The sequence below is a fragment of the Leopardus geoffroyi genome, chromosome B1, assembly GCF_018350155.1.
Source record: "Leopardus geoffroyi isolate Oge1 chromosome B1, O.geoffroyi_Oge1_pat1.0, whole genome shotgun sequence".
NCBI classification, from domain to species: Eukaryota; Metazoa; Chordata; class Mammalia; order Carnivora; family Felidae; genus Leopardus; species Leopardus geoffroyi.
The window spans coordinates 157309571-157324910 of record NC_059327.1 but is presented as its reverse complement, the minus strand read 5'-3'; the positions used below and the strand labels follow the sequence as shown (position 1 = coordinate 157324910).

General features: G+C 35.0%; 1 long non-coding RNA gene across 1 annotated transcript in view; it reads left to right on the top strand.

Annotated features, from left to right (window-relative positions):
• Nucleotides 1-995: 995 nt before the first annotated feature.
• The window catches only part of LOC123595939, a 38860-nt gene continuing 24515 nt past the window's right edge, over nucleotides 996-15340 (top strand). The window contains exons 1-2 of the long non-coding RNA XR_006711445.1: nucleotides 996-1096; nucleotides 2709-3923. This is a non-coding gene — a long non-coding RNA (uncharacterized LOC123595939). The remainder of the gene's footprint in view (nucleotides 1097-2708; nucleotides 3924-15340) is intronic.

Genomic DNA, 15340 nt, shown 5'->3' with positions numbered 1-15340 from the left:
TTTTCCAGATTGTCCATTTCTCCTAGATGATATGATATATTGTTATAGATAAATTTGGAATTGTAGTCATGCATATGTGATGCTTCACCACATTTTTAAGCTTTAACAAAAATATCCAATCAGATGATGACATTCAAGTGTACTTTTGGAAGTACCAAGATTAGCCTGCAAGTTTGACCTTGAAAAATCTTTATTCCCAGCACACATTCAAACTATTGCATAAGATCCACTTTTAAATAATCAAATGTATAAAAATAACAAATAGTAATTTATTTTTCACTATGAATCACATACTTTTCTGGGCAATTAACATATATAATTAAATTAAATCTTGATAATTTCTATATATACAATACTCTTGGTTACTTTGATTTTAGAGGAGAAACTGAGGCCCAGAGAAACAATTTAACTTGCTCAACACAGTGGTAATTATTGCTAGCAAAAATTTCATAAATTTGTATATTTGAAAGGACTCATCAAATTCTACAATGCATATTCATTGCAAGGCTTTTATTTAAAAGTACAGAAGGAGAAAGAGTGATAGGCAAGCATTGAGAATATGAGAGTCATCTAGGCAAAATCTGCTTAGGTTCCTCATGCACACATGGACCTGCTTTGTCTCTGAATTAAAGCACTGAGATCTGAATTAAAGCACTGAGATCTATGTTCTGAATTCCTGCTCCAGAATAGCTCAGGGCAGAAGTTTTAGTGGCATCTTTTTATGCCCTTCTGATCAGCTAGTCATACCAGGCAGATTAACTACTTAGGTCAGGTGAAAACTATCAGTAAACAAACCAGCTCTGTGTGTCACTTGGAAATTTTAGACTTTAAATAGCACATCATAAATTCCACTGTTCTTATATTAGTCAATAGTCAAAGTCAGATATGTGGGCATCCCCAGAGGTAAGGCTAGACATTTCTAGGTCCAGCAGTAAATGAGCTCTATCTCACATTGTGGGGGAGCTTCAATTTTAACCCTGCTCTTCTGCATCCAGAGACCATGCACTTGAAACCATGCTGCTGGTGGAACAAGAAAAATTTACTATTCATTTGCCCTGACATTACTATTCAGGATGAAAATCCAGGTCTCAGAGTGGTAAGTTTATGTAATAATATTAATAAATCATAATTTTACTAGCTGACCTTTACAACAATATTATGAATTAGATAATTTTATACACATTCCCACTTTACAGGCAAAGGAACTGTAAAACTGAGACTTATAGAGGGTATACAATGCTATATAGCTATTTTGTAAGTGCCATCCATCCACCCACACATGATCCACACATCTAGCCATCACACTACTGCACTGGTGACATGTTTAAAATCTGGATCTAGATTGTTGGGATTGCAGCCCTCTCTTGGGCTCTAACTAGCTGTGTGTTTTGACCACACTTCTTTACCTTCTTGTGCAACAGTATTCTTATTCCTGAGCAGAAATAAACTAAACAGATAACTGTTTTAGAGAGTGATAAATGGATGGGGCTGCAATTTATTACGTATGATTTAAGGTGAAACCTAGCAGAAATGAAGAGAGGGTAATGTAGACATCTGAGAAAGAACACTAATGGCAGAAAGCAGAAATTGCACTCACTGAGGCAGATACATGTTTGTTGTGTAAGGTACAGCAAAGGAGGGCAGTGTAACTAGTACAGTGTGAGAGATTAAAATTAAAAAAAAAAAAAAAGACAGAGGAAGAGAGTGAGAGAGTGAGAGATGGAGTACCTAGGTGGCTCAGTCAGTTAAGTGACTCTTGATTTGGGCCCGGGTCATGATTTCCTGGTTCCTGAATTAGAGCCTGCATCAGGCTCTGTGCTGACAGCTTGGAGCCTGGAGCCTGCTTCGGATTCTGTGTCTCCCTCTCTCTCTGCCCCTCTCCTGCTCGCACTCTGTCTCTCTCAAAAATAGACAAACATTTAAAAAATTAAAAAAGGAAAGAAGAGTAGTAGAAGTCTAGGTCATTAGGGTATAGAGGGAAGGAGAGGGCAGATCATGTAGTGTCTACACCATAGGGAATTCAGGCTTTATTAGGAGTCAGATGGGAAGCTTCTAGAGTATTTAGGGAAGACATAAAACCTGAGTTATGTTTAACAATATTCTGTTAGCTCCTGTGTGGAAAGCAGATTGTGTGTCTGAAAAGTGGGAAGGCAGGGAGGAGTCTACTGAGGGCTGATTGATTGCTCAGACAAGGGCAGTAGATTGATGTCAGAGTAAGTGGTCTAAAATGGAGTATATTGGAGAGGTAAAAGCAGGACTTAACCTGCCATGCTTAACTTCAATGACATAAGTCTATGGCCAGACATGGGACAAATTTCTTTATATCATAACTCCCAGGATTAAAACACATCTCTGCCTCTCCAGCAGAGGAAGGACTCTATGCTAATTCCTTTCCCACTATGCCCTAGAGCTAATATTCCCTCCCAGGGTCCCAAATCATGCTGCATTCTTTTTTCTAGGAAAGCTCACTCCTATTCTCTCAATTATCCTCTATACACAGATGTAAATCTAAAATTCCATCTCCAAAACCTTTCTAATGTTCCTGAAACTGTTTACAATTTCCTACTAAATAAAACTCTTTCTTCATGCTTCAGGCATAGCAAACTCAAAACTAAACCCAATATCCAACTATCTCCCCCTGCATAAGTCTGCTTACTATCCAACAGACAAAACTAAATTTGTTTCATCTGTTCTGGTTACTATCTCAGTGGACTTCAACTTTATGAAAATGGATGCCAAAGCACATTGACAACTAAAGATAAGAAGTTTTCAACTTATATATCATTTTTTAACAATCAGTAATGAATGGCTGGCCGGGTTAGAAAATGAAAAAGCATAATATAGTTCATCTCTCACATCTCCTTCAGAGTTAAATAGAAGTTCAGTTAAATTATTAAGTAAAGGTTCCTTTAAGCACAGTGAAAATATATTGAAGGTTAGACGGTATCTGAGTGGATGATTTTCATTCTAACTTTTTAGTAAAATCCCACATACCATGCTATATTACAGTATAGGGTGGGATTTTTAAAATTCATAATCAGTCATGTATTTAATTTGAGCAGTATCTATTTGTTTGAAAGACAGTAAGTGCTTTGGATAAGAGTGTATCTTAAAATCTCTCTCTTGGAAGGTACACTTAAGAATATCTCACCCAATGTAGGAATCCCCCGTAAAGCAATCCGTGACAGTCTTCCAGACTCTGCATGAGCCTGTTCAACAATGGAGTAATCATGAACCCTTATGGTAGCTAATGTACTTTTAAAAACTCTAATCATTAGGCTATTCTTTATTTATTATTAAAGGAGTTATTGAAATACTGAGCAGAGAAATATAATAAAGTCCAAACTACTTAGCATGCTGTTCAAACATTTTTACAAACTAAATTCAAATAGCTGCTCTATCTGCTTCATTGTTTACCCTTTAAATGAGCCTCACATACCTTCCCAGGCATAACTACTGTAAATATGTCTCTAAGCCAACTTCTTTCTACTTAAATATGAGCAAGTTTTTATCCTCACTGTACTTCAGTCTCTGTTAAAAAAAATTGGTAATAACAAGGTCCACCCAAAATTGTGTGGAAAGGATTCAATGAATATTCTCCAAGTGTCTAGGACACCACCTAGTATGTATAACTAATTTATGCTAGGTCTTATTGTTGCTATTGCTGTTTTCTCATTAATATTAGAATTTTCCATATTTTCTTATTGCCTATCTCTGATTCTAATCCATTATTTTGACTATTTTCAGCCATATATTTCCTTTGACTGGAGTCATCTTTGGCTTTTTCCATCTTGATTTGATATTCTGCATATTCCAGCCTGTGACTCCTGGTTTTCACCCCTGTTAGCTTCACATACAAAGAAACCACTTATGAACTGCACAGGCTGGACTGCCCTTCATTCAGCCATGAATTAACGGTCAAGGTGAGAGCAGAAGAAAATTCCTAGAGCAACTGCTGCAGGCCCATATTGCAAAATCTGAGGTCAAATCTCTAACCACAGATTTTTTTCACTTCTAAAGTTCACATCAGCTATTAATCCTTATCATAGAGTGCAAACTGTAGCTCTAATCTCTGACCTCCAGTCTTATTAGGATGTCATCGTGACTCCTGCTTGGTAAATTTTGCGATGTCCTCTGAGACCGCCTATTTTCTCTGTTAAAATGACTCAACAATGAAGACTCACATTTTCAGGGCATTCGAAGAAATACTTATCATTAATGTCTAAAAACTGTATCACTGCTTCTTTTCTTGCTTTGTTGTCTATTCTGCAAGGGGTATGTGGGCCTCATGGTGGTAAGAATCTCCAAGAATTTTGCAACAACTTTCATCCCCAAAGAGCCAGTGTTTTAGTGATCTTCAAATTTACTGATATTTTCACTCCTTTCGCCAATAGCCCAGTAAAGGTAAATGAATATTCTGGATTTATATTGTTATGCCTCTTTTGGTATTTAGGCATAGCTATGAATCTCTTTTGCAAATGCTGTACATGGACTCTTAAGAGGGAGCTCAACACAGAACTTCCCGTGCAACTCAGTGTTTTAGATACCCTTTTATATTTTATTGAAAATAACTTTTGAGCATATTTTAAGATATGTTTTTCTCTAGCTTTTCATTAATCTTTAGTTATTTTCCTTTGGACTTATTTGTAGTAATGTCAAATATAACTCGTAACTCCATTCTTACCTGCTTTTCACAACTAAATATATGAATGGCCCCTATTAACACCTCAATCTTATTTCAGTCCTTGAGTTAGCCCTGTTAGACGGTTATATCTGGATATGACTTTTTAAAGAAATAGCCTACATATACCTTAAAAAAATTGTGTCCTTAAAGTCTAGGATATTGATATGCAAACAATCCATGAAAAAAGAACCAGATTTTCTCAACCAATCTGTCATGGATTGATTCTTCTGTAACACACACACACACACACACACACACATGCATACACACACACACACACACACACACACACACACACACACACCAAACCAAGAAATAGAAAATGAAATTTGAAAAAATATACTCAAATTATAAACCCCAATTTTTTACTATTAAAATTACATTTCAATAAATATAAAAACTTATTTAAAAAAGTATATTGAAAATATAGGGAATAAACACAGAAAATTTTATTATACTTGCAACTATTTGATATCCTGCAATATAAACAAATGCCATGAGTGAAATGATATTATCCATAGTAAGGGTGTATCTGCACTTTTGAATGACAGTATGCAATGAATATTTAGTTTTAAGTGATGGGGGTGCCTGGGTGGCTCTGTGGGTTAAGCATCGACTTCGGCTCAGGTAATGGTCTTGCAGTTCAGGAGTTCGAGGCCCACGTTGGGCTGCGTCAGGCTCTGTGCTGACAGCTCGGAGCCTGGAGCCTGCTTCAGATTCTGTGTCTCCCTCTCTCTCTCTGCCCCCAACCCACTCACACTCTGTCTCTGTCTCTTTCAAAAATAAATAAACATTAAAAATTTTTTAAGTTTTAAGTGATGACTTTACATCTTAGTTGTTATTTTTTTGTTAATGTTTATTTATTTATTTTGAGAGAGAGTGTATGCATGAGCAGGGGAAGGGCAGAGAGAGAGAGAGAGGGAAAGAGAGAATCCCAAGCAGGTTCCATGCTGTCAACACTGAGCCTGATGTGAGGCTTGAACCCATGAACCATGAGATCATGACGTGAGCCAAAATCAAGAGTCGAATGCTTAACTGACTGAGTCACCCAGGTACCCCCTTAGTTGTTAACTTAATTTAGGTTGTGTTGATGACAATAATACAGCCACAGATAATCTATAGGTAGTTTCTACCTATAGATTGGGTGCCACCCAAGCACCCCTCTGTCCAATTTTTTAAATTGACTTTCCTCCATTCTCTAAATATGTCTGATTATTTTTTGCTTGCCTTATCTAACATAACTTTATCATGGCAGTGGTATCCTAAATATTTGGAGGTCTGAGCACATTAAGTGGGAGACTTATTTAATTGCCTTATTCCTGGAGACCACCAGAGAATTCTATTCCAAGTATTATTCTGTTTTTGCAAAACCAGTGCCCTAAATACCTATTTGGCAGGTAACATATGCTTATAAAGGCATTTTAAAAATAGACCGTAAGTGACACATTATTTCATGTAAGAATTAGCAAATTACTTTTGGCATTAATCAGAAAACAGACAAAATTTTTAAAAATCATGCCTTAGCCTAAATATGGCCACCAAAATGCTAATGATCCACACACAGACTAGATGTTTCTAATTGAATGGGGTTGATTTAATGGAGCGTGTGAATATTTGTCGTCAATAACAAGTTTAGCTAACATACCAGATGTAACAAACCTTTTATTTTAATGTAAGCAATTCCATGTTTTCCTGATCCACATTGGCATAAGCATTTTGTCTATTATTTTCCAAATGGCACCAACACCACCCTAACAATTGTATACCTTAAACATACCTTAAAAATTGTACACCTTAAACACTGCCTTAAAGAAATCTATGAAAACACATTTGGACAATCACCTAGTAGTATTATAATAGTTTCACATGTTTCTTAGAAAGCTTTCACACTCGGGGCGCCTGGGTGGCGCAGTCGGTTAAGCGTCCGACTTCAGCCAGGTCACGATCTCGCGGTCCGTGAGTTCGAGCCCCGCGTCGGGCTCTGGGCTGATGGCTCAGAGCCTGGAGCCTGTTTCCGATTCTGTGTCTCCCTCTCTCTCTGCCCCTCCCCTGTTCATGCTCTGTCTCTCTCTGTCCCAAAAATAAATAAACGTTGAAAAAAAAAAAAAAATTTAAAAAAAAGAAAGCTTTCACACTCTACAGTGAACTTCTCTTTTTTCAATCATTTATTAGCTTCTCTGTATTCATACATTGAATCTAGTCCCTGGGAATGAACTTTAATTCTCACCATCTGTGCCTTGGCCAGGAATGTCCATATTCCTTTGATGCATAAATACATCCCGAATATTTCTCATTCTGTTAGAGCTGTGAAGCACAGAAAATAATGTTTCAAAGAGGAACCATGAGGGATCATTTATTGCTCCAGCACTTTGAAAAATCTATGAAATTCCTTTATGTCTTCTTCATTATATTTTCAATGGAACAATTAGTTTGAGTGGCTACAAACACTGAATTTTCATGACCACATTAGCCTTTGAAGCCAAAATTATTGAATGCATTATTCTCTATGTGAAATATATTGGGATGTGGTGAGTTGGCGATTAAAAATCATAAGTTGCCTCCAACTGGAAAACTCGTCGAGAGTTAATTTCCTAACAGCCTATCTGGTCACACTTTAAAACCCACGTAGTTTGCATAATTCAGTAGTTTGTTCCAAGGATATATTTTACAAGTCTTGAGAGCTGTAACTATGGCTTTTTTAATATTTAGTAAAGCTCTTGCAATGAATGGTAACATCTCAAATACAAAAGTAGTCCCCTGAAAACCTCAGCTATAATTTCTAAAGGTAATAAGACATTCTCATGACTATTTTATTCAAGCACACATTATAATTATCTCCAAATTACTGAGGGTACAGCTCTAGCACCAACTGAAGTAATTTCTTACTGTTTGACAGAGTAAATGAATGACAAAAAAAAAAAAATCTTCAAATCATTTGGCTTTACTTCTCCTTACTGGACCTTATCTGTTTTGCATTTTTAAATTCTAAGCAGTTAAGATAATACATAGAAGTTCTGACTCTAGGCCACATATTGGCAGACAGTATCTATAAATGAAAAAAAGTGAATATTTTAGGCTTTGGGTAGTACAGTCTCTGTGACGACTACTGGAATCAGCCTTTGTAGCATGAAAACAGCTGTAGACAATGCTTAAATTAATGGGTATGGCTGTGTTCTGATAAAACTTTATTTACAAAAGAAGTGGCTGATGAAATTTGGCCCTCAAGATTTGTCATGCTTGCTCAAAACAATAGAATAAGACCCATGCCTCCCATTTCCTCAAGTAAAAACTACTTTCCTGTGGGGGGCCGGGCCTGGCGCCAGGCTGAGACCGGGTCGAGCAATGTTCCCTGTTGACTCAAGCCAACCCGGTGGTCCCCCCTCCCATTCCCCCACTTTCAAGGGCATACGAAAGCCTTGTCAAGGCTGAGAAAGTTAATTCCTGAAGCCTGTGGTCTGCAGGTGTTGGCAGTAATGCTACCTCCCTTTTTCTACCCTAAGTCAGATAGAAACAAACATGGGAATTATTTTTTGCTAGCAATCTTATCAACAAGGTCTTGTGACCCATCTAGAAAATGCACAAGAAACACAGAACTAAATGTTTTGGTTGGCAGCGATTATGTGAAACCTGTTTATTCTTAGAATGACCTAACCCATAAGAGTCTGGTTATAAAAGATTGTGTACAGCAACAATAAAGCCGTCACTTGGGCCATCAGCCCAGGGGACCCTCCTGTTCCCAAACTTTCTCTTCTCTCTTTTTTTCTTGCATTCCCCTACCCTCAGGACCCTGACTGACCTCGGTGTTTGTCGCGCCGGTCGCGACACTTTCCTGGTTGCAGGAGGCAGTCATATGAAAAAAAGGATATATTGTGGGGCACCCGGGTGGCTCAGTCGGTTAAGCGTCCGACTTCAGCTCAGGTCACGATCTCGCGGTCCCTGAGGTCAAGCCCCGCGTCAGGTTCTGGGCTGACGGCTCAGAACCTGGAGCCTGCTTCTGATTCTGTGTCTCCCTCTCTCTCTGCCCCTTCCCCGTTCATGCTCTGTCTCTCTCGGTCTCAAAAAAAAAAAAAAAAAAAAAAAAAAAAAAAAACGTTAAAAAAATTAAAAAAAAAAAAAGGATATATTGTGCTTTATGCAAATATATATTTGTTGCATCAGTCCTACTTCATTCACCAGCCTTTTGATAGTTAATTTTATATACCAAATTGGTTAGGTCCAGGTGCCTGGATATTTTGTCAAACACTGGTCTGAATGCTGCTCTGAAGGTACTTTTTGGATGAGATTAATATTTCAATCAGTAGAATTTGAGTAAAGCAGACTATCCTCCATAAAGTAGGTGGGCTTCATCCAATCAGTTATTTAACAGTATGTTCAAACATGATGACTTAATAAGTACAATTGTAGAAGTTAAATTCATATGTATCTCTACAAGAAACATTTTTCACTTCAATAATTCTTCTGAAATAATCCTGCTCATTTATTTGTGCACGATTGCAAGTGAGGTGATAGATGTTAATTGGTTGGCTTCATTGCAACAGAAGTGTACAAAGAATATTTATATCGTTAACATTATAGTCTCTGTATAGAATATCAGCTGAATTAATTCTAATGAGGATTTAAGTTTTCAGCCAATTCATAGCATTAGTTAGTAAGTCCTTGGAACATAAAGCCTCTGGTAAACATGAGATATCTGAAATTATTGGAATTATTAATATAAATTCAACTGGAAAATTCAAAGTTCAAAACAAATTGTTGGTGCAATGCAACACAAATACAAATTTTGCTACAACACACCATCTCAGTAAACATATTGCTTAGTAAACTGTGGAGTAGAAATCTGTTTGTAATTATTTACTGGGCACATGTAATAAAAATTGCATCTAAGTAAGCTATAATATTAAAGAAATAAAAATTGTCAAAAAATATTTATTTATCTTGAGAAAGATAGAGAGTACGTGTGTGCACAAACAGAGGAGGGACGGAGAGAGAATCCCAAGTAGTCTCTACACTGCCAGCACTGAACCTGGTGTAGGGGCTGGATCTCACAAATCCTGAGATCATGACCTGAACCAAAATCAACAACCAGATGTTCAACTACCTGAGCCACCCAGGCGCTCCCCTCCAAATGTCAAAATTTAAAAATATTTTATAAATACAATGTATGTTATATAAAATGTTGAGATAAAAACATAAATTTCTGCATGCTAGAATATGTTTTTCTCTGCTAACTTATCAGGTAGATTTTGGAAATGTTGGCACCTTTGAAGAACTACTTTGCAAATTACCCTAACTCTGCTACAATGTCATATATTTTTTTTTGTGAGTACTCTAAATTTTGTTTGCAATCTATTTAAAATCAGTTGACAATTATTTGTCAACATAAAAAAAATGGAGGCAAAAAGCTTCAAGATTTTTATTACATAAGTAAATCTCCTAAATTAAAATGATATTTGATTTCTTCATTATTTTATAGGAATAAACAAATTAAACAGTACAAGCTCAAATAGTAATTTTGAAATTCTATCATTGGGTTTTGTTTTATCTCAGCCTTAAGAGAAAAATATTTTAATAGTTTTTTTCATATTAATTAAATATATTTCAATATTAGAATAAAATAAATCAAGAAAGACTGATATTGCAACATCTAAATTTGGAAAAATTCAAAAGAATTTTAGAGACAACTTAAGTGACTTACCTTTTCTGGGAAAAACATTTTCATGTATAAATAATTCATTTTCTTTAGTCCCCTTTATATAATTACCAGAGCCCATCTCTCCAGTGTAGCACAGATGGGAAGGGGGTTAGAGATGTATACTCCTTTTAGAGGGTTATGCAAAAGTAAACAATGTTATTAACTATGCTTCATCTGGGATTCTCAAAAGTTTAGATAAATATATTGTGAAGTACAGAGGAAAGAAATACCTATCTCCCATAGTCTAGGGCAAGATTTTATACAAATCCTATTTAGCATCTAAATAATTTATCTATGTATGTATTTCATTAAAAATCTCATTCATGTATCCACTGTTAACTATTACTTACATAATAATACAAATATTATTTTCGATCTTAGGGTAAATGTGAAGTTTCAGAGAGAAGGTCAGTGTATGCCATGTTCAGACTGCCCATATCCCTGGGCTTCATGCTCACAGGGGTAAATCTCAATGAATTTAATCTTTAATAAATTCTTTGATAAAATAAGGGGTAAGGTGTAGCCTGTGAAGCAAAATGACCTTCATGTAAAACCAGTTATTCTCATGGTCCCATACATCAAGCTTGCTTTCTACTTAATGATCTTTCAAGCACTTAGGGAATTGATAGAATCAACAGGTCTGTAAGATGAATAATCATGTTCAGACGTAGACTACAGAAGTTTTATGTATTCTCTGGAGTAAAAAGCAAGTATTATGTAAACACATGGAATTAGAAAGGAATACATACAGTAATAATAATAAAGACAGTAAGTTTTATCAACAAAATATTAAAATTAGGAATTTGCAATCTTTGAGACTGTTTATCAGATTGTCAGTAACATTGATACATTAAAAGATTTGTGGCCTTATTATATCCCAGTGATCCCAACTATAAGTCATTTATTGAAAATTATTAGTTCAAAAATAATTTTATTTAAGGTTTTTATCCTTTCATCTTGTTTTTATTCTTTTGTTGAAAGGTATCTATTCATAATTGTATACATAGTATAAATGTTAAAGATGAAATAAAAAGTCCTTGATTGCCCAACATAATGTTTTTAGAAGTCCTTTGATAATAGATTACAATTCCATCCTCTGTATTTTTACCATCGAAGTCTTTTATCTAACCTTAAGTAAATTAAGCTAACTATTGCTTCAGTAAATTAGATCAGTTGGACCAAGTTACACTGCATACAGAAGTAATTTCTGTCTCCTAATAATATGTGGGCTGTATTACCTTTTTATTTTCTCATTGTTGATATGGTAACTGAATCTTTTGATTCTTCAAATTTATTAGCAGCCAATTATCCTAATATTAAATGATAAGAAAAAAATACCTATTTAACTATACGTCTGAACTCTGGTTAGCAGAAGTTTAATTCTATATCTATTCAGAATTACAATCTGGAATGGAAAATACAAGTTATTTATTATTTTATTTCATTATAGAAACATTGAATTGAGTAAAAAGCAATAAGATGCTTCCTTTCCTCTTACTTTTGTTCCTAGTGGTGTTTATAATCTGGGAACTTGGCATAGCTTCTATACCCTTCTTCTATCCCAAACTCCAACCACATTTCTTTCCCAGAAACACTGAACAAAATTCTCTAACAAGAGGAAATAAAAACTTAACCTTTCCTCCCCTATTAAATAGAAGTAACAGAGACAAAGAATTAAGTCCTCTGAGAGTTTACAATTGCACTTATTCTTTAAAGGGAGCATTTTAAAATGTTCCTTCCAAGGGTGCCTGGGTGGCTCAGCCAGTTAAGCATCCGACTTTGGCTCAGGTCATGATCTCCTTTGTGAGTTTGAGCCCCGCATCAGGCTGTGTTCTGACAGCCTGGAGCCTGCTTCAGATTCAGTGTCTCCCTCTCTCTCTTACCCTCTCCCACTCATGCTCTGTCTCTCTTTCTCTCTCAATAATAAATAAAATTAAAAAAAAAATTAAAAATAAAGTGTTCCTTCTAAGAAGACACAATTGCATTTGATAATTACCTTCCTACTTGGTCAATAGTAATAATTTAAGAATCTGAAAAATAAAACTCAAGTACTAGAAAATACAAAAAAAAAATCTACTAGAACATGTAATCTGCTGAGAAATTTCCTTCATTATTTTTTATTTTTTATTATTTTTAATGTTTATTTATTTTTGAGAGAGAAAGAGAGTGAACAGGGGAAGGGCAGAGAGAAAGGGGGACAGAGGATCTGAAGTGGACTCTGTGCTAACAGTACAGAGCCCAATGTGAGGCTTGAACTCATGAACCATGAGATCATGACCTAAGCTGAACTTGGATGCTAAACTTACTGAACAACCCAGGCACCCCTCCCTTATTATTTTTTAAGATAAAAGTTATCATTCTTATAAACCTGTAATAATGTAAAATGGCTAGAAAAATTTTTGTTTCACAAAAAAAGAACTGGCCTAAATACCATTCTCAAGTTTATCATTTTTCAAATTCATAGGTTAGAGAAGCCTGTGGAAAGTAGTGAAAAAAACAGCCTATGGAGGCAGAAGACTTTATTATCTGACATGGGCTAAAAGCTTAACATATCAGCTACATGATTAGGGCCAATGGTTTAACATCTCTAGACATTTATGTGGGTATGTACAAGTACACAACTCATAAGACGTTTATGCTGAGCTAGGCACTGTGGTAGGCATCTTATTATAATCTTTTTTCTCAAATAACCCTCATGACAACTTTATGAGTTACATATAGCATTCCTTACCTTATAGATAAATTGAGATTACTTTAGAGAAATCAAAGCAATTTGCTCACAAATACTACACCAGTAGCAAAGGCAGAATTTTAAATTAATTGGTATAGCATCAAAGCCCGTTAATATATAATTGTTACATTGCATCACGCTATTAAGAATGATCTGTTTACAAATAAAATTATCCTTGGATTATGTTCAATACGCTTTAACAGTTACTATTCATTATTCCATGAAGAACTAGAGGGATCAAAAATTTGGCAACAGAAGTTTTCTAGCATCTATCTACTGACCCCCACCCCCTGAGTATGCAATCTTCTAATGTAACCCTTTAATGGCAGATTATAAACCCATGAGAATATTTTACATGATGGGTGCAGGAAGGTTGCATTATTCTTCTTTATAAGAATTATGGAGTTTACTAAATAGAGCTTAATTTTAGAAACCAGCTTGGGGCTAATCTTAAGAATGAATCTGTTTCTACCTCAGGACACTTTAAAGAGAAGGAAGTACAAATTCAGGTTTCAAATCATTTGAAAGAAAGTGATAAAACAGAGTGCAGGCTGCCTTCTGATCCTGTTACGTGAAATAGTAGAAATTACTTTTTTAAAAATTCCAAAGCAAGTATGGCAAGAAGCTGATTTCCAGGTTGATTGAATGCACAAGCTGGATAGTTTTTTATGGTTAAAATTCAACATCTGATTAATAAAATGTGATTAATAGTATCCTTATAGTTCACAAACTCCCTTTCCCTCTTCTCTCCTCCTGCTTTTAAGTTGACTAATTAGATCTATATACTTTCCAACTAAGAAACCTAACAAGGTATTCAGTAAATATTAGTTCCTTTCACATCACACAATTTAGTATTAAATAGCAAACATGCACACATTTTACTACATATGAAATCTTTGTGAAAAATTATCACTACAAATACATTATTGTATACTTGACTACTTATCTATGCCAATTAGATTTCAAATTTTTCTTACTGATTCTATCTTATTTACTCACGTGTTCACATCTTTATTCATTAAGTCATTCATTACGTCGGCACTGGGACAGCTACAAAGAATAAGACAAAGCTCTAGAACTAGAGAGACCAGTCTATCTGATAAGGCTGGCAGGCAAATAGACAATCACAATAGTGAAAAAGAAGCAAGCCCAGTTCCGTGGAATCACAGAGAAAGTAATGGACTATAAGAAAGACAGACCATGTAGCCCATTACTTGGGATTTAGTCCTTAATTATAGTTTATGTTAGATTAACAGATTTGTTTATACATTTCCCAACCATTTATCTTTTCTGACATAACAATTCACTTAACTGGCAATTCGAAGGTTGTTTATTTCAGCTATAAGAAAACAATTCTGGATTCTATCTTGAAAATCTGTCTTTTAGTTTTGTGGGAGGCAAACTAGTGGTGGATGCATATAATAGCTTAGTAATCAAATCCTGTTTAAAAGTCAAAGTGTAGGAAGTATTATAATAATAAAGATTTCATATTTTCCTTATGCAGTGTTCAGAAACACTCTGCAGGAAGCTTATATACATAATAAATACACTGGAAATCTGAAGAGAGACAGTAGAACCAAATGTTTACTTAGGAAGCCACTACACTAGCAAAAACAAATGAACGAACAGTGTTGTGAGTAAAGAGCTTGATGCTGATGTTTTCTCCAACAGAATGCTACCTCTTTTATTTTATTGCAAACACTTCTATAAAACATAGTAAAAAAACAGAGTTCAAGAGGTTTCCATCTTGTGTAATTCCTGCAAAATACAACTGCAAATCCTGTCAGAAAATCTGTTTATTCCTCCATTCTTAGGGATCATTCGATTGACATTATATAGCTTTCAACATTGAGTATTGGAAGAAAACCTGAAAATATGATAAAGTTTTAAAGTTTAATTTTTAACAAATATTTTGAAACTTTGTGATCCATTAGTTGGTAGTCTTAAAACCTGATGCAAAATTATATTGTTTCCATTTCTTAAAGAAAAAAATATATGTCCATTTTTTTGGGAAAATACATTTCATGTGTTACAAATTTTAATTTATATAGAGAACCAGAAACTTCTTTTGATATAACCTAAGTTGACAGAGAGAACTGTTTGTACTAATAATTAAATATTTATTCTGCATTTCAAAAATATATCTAATTTTTAAGTCACTTTCACCAGCTGTAATATGGTTACCAGATATATCTCTAACTTATATAATTTTATAGAACCATAAAACTGATTT